This window comes from Myotis lucifugus, unplaced genomic scaffold (assembly GCF_000147115.1).
Source record: "Myotis lucifugus unplaced genomic scaffold, Myoluc2.0 scaffold_68, whole genome shotgun sequence".
NCBI classification, from domain to species: domain Eukaryota; kingdom Metazoa; phylum Chordata; class Mammalia; order Chiroptera; family Vespertilionidae; genus Myotis; species Myotis lucifugus.
In genome coordinates, this window is record NW_005871116.1 from 3866127 (window position 1) to 3870895 (window position 4769).

The following is a 4769-nucleotide window of genomic DNA, read 5'->3' on the forward strand; positions in this document are numbered from 1 at the left end:
CCGGCGACCCCGGGAGGGTGCAACTGAGGACAGTGAAGGGCAAGTCCGCAGGGAAGGGGTGGGACCCGACCTCCATCCCACCGATTCCTCCCTGGATCGCGGCTGGGAGCGGGGAGTGATGTGGCACCCGGAGTCCTGGAACCCGGCGGGTCTCTGTGGACAAAGGGCTGCCTTGACGCCTGACTGCCCTGGCCAGAGGCAGTTCCCCGCTCAGACCTGCAGCTTCTCTGGCTGGACGTGCGCTTGCCTCCTTTAAGGGAATCGGGGTCTTTGCCAGGGCATATGGGGGTGCGCTGACATGGTGGGAAACGCGTGTGTGTATATGTAAACCCACACTGCATTTGTGCATGGAATAGAACCCTGTATACACAGATATAAAAACAGCCCTCCTTGATGAGATCGATATAAACAGAAGTGTTCCTGTCTATATAGCCTGTCTAAACAAGCTATATATCTGATATAAACTGATTATATGCGTGCACATCCATGGCTGGACGTATAACACGCCTTTATCTGTACTAATTTCCATAACGTTTCCCACACCTCTATGAAAAATGGGAGACAGGAGAAATAAAACCTTAGAAACTATTGAGGTGCCGAGCAGGAGAAGGTACTCGCGGCTCATCTCGGTGAGCCTGGGCCAGCTGGGAATTCACTTCCCCACCGTGAAAATCATGACACTTGCAAAACCTCCCCGGAAGCTCTGGTGCTTTTTCAGAATTGTGAAATTATCCTCGTGAAAACCGGGTCTCTGTCCCTCCCCCCACTTTTAAGGCCGGAGAGCGTGTGCACTAAGTAATGTGCAGAGGCCACACTGTGAGCTGGATGGGAAGGGGTTATTGATTTGATGGAGTAAGCAAGGACCAGTGCATTTGCATTTTGCCTCTGGAAACTGGGGGTTCAAATCGGGCTCCTGGGACACCAAGGATGTATTTTGTGGTCCAAGCCTGGCCCCGGCTGCGAAGCCGCTGTGTAATTTGGGGGCAGCGCACTGTGAGTGGCAGCCCCTGCGCTCAAGTAGGTCAGACTCGGAACAGCCAGGGTTCCCCGGGGCATAGAGCAGCCCCTCCTGGATTCTGCTATGTCTGCCACCTGTCTGGTCCCCTCACACCTAGGGCGCTGGGCCGAGGAGGCTTTCACTGACAGTTCCCAACATTCCTCTGAGGTAATTTGCTATTATTAAAAAAAAAACCCTCCCAAAAACAACCAAAAAACAATAACAAAAAACCAGTCTGTGTGAATGGCAAGAGTATACACACTTTAGTCTTGGGCTGGTATTTGTAACATGATGCAGAGAACTTCGATCCTAGGACATCCTAGGACAGTGGTTCTCAACCTTCCTAATGCCACGACCCTTTAATACAGTTCCTCATGTTGTGACCCAACCATAAAATTATTTTCGTTGCTACTTCATAACTGTAATTTTGCTACTGTTATGAATTGTCATGTAAATATCTGATATGCAGGATGTATTTTCATTGTTACAAATTGAACATAATTAAAGCATAGTGATTAATCACAAAACAATATGTAATTATATATGTGTTTTCCGATGGTCTTAGGCGACCCCTGTGAAAGGGTCGTTCGACCCCCCAAAGGGGTCGCAACCCACAGGTTGAGAACCACTGTCCTAGGACCTAGCACTTCAGTTTCCAGAGGGATGCCTTCACTTCTTAGGCTGAGGAGCTGAAGAAATGACAGCCGATTTCAGGCAAATCAAGGCTTTGACCATTCAAAACAAAAAACAAAGCCAGGTCTCTCTGAACCCTCAATCTGTCCTGCTTTCTCAGCTCTGAAGTGACCACCCCAACCTATTTTTTTTGAATCATAAAACTCTTACCGAGAAATGTTAACTTATGTTTGCTCTACCCCACCGAGTGGAAAGGATTTGTCTGAGAAGCCAGAGGCAGAAAATGATTTCATCTGCAAGGAGCTGTAGTTTGAAGGAAAGACTTGGATGGCAACAGCTCATTTTTTGAGCAGCGGGCTCACACATACAGCTTCCAAATGGACAGCTCTGTCATTTCACGCAGAAACCCGAAGAGTTGACAGTGGAGAGCTCTATGTGAAGTGTATTTTTATTCTCTAAGGCGCTGATATTGCTTCTGGCAGTACTTCAGTGTCCTGCTCATATGAGGGGGCGGGGGGCGGGGGGGAGAAAATCAATTTAACCCTTCTTATCCCTGGTGGGAGGGACACAGTTTTCTGTTCCATCCATCCTTGCCTTGCCTTTCTGTGCGTCTCAAATGAACATCCTTGCAGCTGGAGACTCACAGCCAAGCCCACGCAGACGTTAACCCTGCCTGCACCGTGGTCTTTTCTTAGCGCCCTGAAGTGAATGTGTAGGAAATCAAGGGGAGGAAAATTCAATTCGAGGTTTAAAACCCTGGTTCTTGCATGGCTCCCCCGTGCACAAAACCTGCCTGTGAGGGAGAAGGAAAAAAAATAAAACTGATGACTGCATTCCCAGCAGGAAAGGGGTAGTTAATCCCGTGATGGCTTGCTGAAGAATGCATGGTTTATTATTAAAGTAATCTCTTAAGATTTTCCTGGAATGTGCTTCCACAGCAACTCTGCCTGTGTGAGCTATCCTATGTGTGTGTCTTTTCTTCCATAATGAAGCCGGTTCTCTCCCCTGAGGCTCCCAGACCTAATGCTTTCTCCCCCCCTTCTCCAGACCGCCTTCTGCCCCCTGCCCTCCTGCTCCTGTCTCCCTTTAACACCCATTTTTTAATCCTGGCATTTTCCCTGGGCTAAATGGCACTTTGGACTTGGCCACAGGACACGTGTGCACCTGGTTGCCCCACTGGGCACGTTCAGATGTTCAAATCAAACAGGGACCGGTTGGAGCCTGTGGCTCTAGCAAGGTCACCTCCCCCACCCCTTCTCAGTGTCATAAGAAAATGAAGAGAATAACCATTGTTCTCAGAAAATGTGCTTTGACCTTGCCGGTCCTGCATATTTATAGCTGCAGAGAAACTGGCCCTACCAGATTCGGCCGTTGGCAAGGCAGGGCCAGTATGGAGGCTTTTCCCCACCTATCTCTCCATCTGTCTATCTCTCTTTCTAAAATCTAAACAAATATTTGGAGGGAGCCTCCTTGAAGGCAGCCTGCTTTTGTTTGGTAGGCTGCTTTGGTTTGTTGTGGTTACACCTGTACTGCGCTCAGAACTCAATACTTGCTATTTGCTTGTGCTATGAAATATCAGTAAAACTCAAATGGTATTCAAAGAATTGGAATGTTGTAAAGTGAAGAATATTGAAAAATTTGATCTGCTACATTTATATAACTCAATACTTTTTTTTGGTTACCAACATACATTTCTATAACAAGAAGTCGAAAGTTAAAAAAGAATACTCAGATGAATTACTGATTAAAGTATTATCTTATTTGGAAAGCAAGTTGAACACTTTTTTCAAAATAAAAATACATATACTGTAATCTGAAAAATATTAATTATTATTCTAGCAAACACATGTAGTTCTCTATCTTAAGTATAAAAATCTATCCCCTAGAAGTAAACATACACATAAAATACCAAGATTGCCGCACTGTGATGAGCCTCAGAGACCTGGGGAGCAATGATGTTTGCCAATAGCAGGATGATTGGATAAGTTATGATTCGTCAGTACTGTGAAATGATATGCAATCATTTAAAAGAATAAATTGGAGTTTAACCTTGTAATGTGAAAGGCTTTTTATTAGATATTGTTGAGTGAGAAAGGCAAGATACAGAAAAAATGTAAACTATGCCTCCATTTTAGTGATATGGAAAGCAACGCCTCTCCATGTAGGTTTGAGTACTTGTGTTTGTGTATGTGTATGTATGATTATAAGGAGACTGGGTTGCAATACAGATTACTGGGGCCCGAGGAAGATCAGAGCAGACAGGGGAGAGAAAGGGGGTGAGCACTGTGCAAAAAGGGAAAAGAAATTAAAATAGCCTATATGCATATGTAGATCGCATTTATACATCTAAGTGGAATGACATATGCACAGGTTCGCAGTTTTTTAAATGCACCAAAGGATCTTAAGCTAAAGAAAGAGTTGTCAAAGAAATCCCATAAAACAGCTGTCATTGACATGCTTCCCGCAAGGTCTTTCAAAAGTGGGTATTCATCAGTGTTCTCAATTTCTACCTTGGTCTCTAGAGCAATAGTCCTTAAACTTTAATGTCCACAATAGACTTCCTGGGAACTTGCTACAAGGGCAAATTCCTGGGCCCAGCCCCAGAGACCTGGACTGGAAGGTGTGAAGGTAGGTGGGTGGTGGTGGGTGGTGGTGGTGGGGAGGGCCGGGGGGTTGAAGCGCCCTGGAATCAGTGCTATTCACTAACACTTCTGGCGGAGTCAGTTGCTAAAGTCTTGGGGCCCATGCTCTGAGAGACAGTGCGTTTCCCCTGCAGTCCAGAGGATACTCATGTTGTTCTCTGAGCAGCGATGAGAACTGTGAGGCAGGGAGAACCACAAGGTTAGAGGGAGGAGGCAGGTGCCATCCGCCTTAGACACTGGTCTTTCCCTCTCCCTTTGGCTCCACAGCCTCAGGGTCCTGGCTCTGGTGGTGGCACCAGTAAGAGCAACATCAGATGTTTTTTCCATATTTTTGAGCAGACGGAGACAATTGTCTACCCCAACCTACACCCAACTTAAGGTTACCCAGAAACAGAGATTATAGGACTCGCAACTCCTGGGTTGACCCTGTACCATCCCTGAAGTCACACTGCATCTTGGCCTCAAAGGGACCATTGGAAAATTGAAACTGTACATTA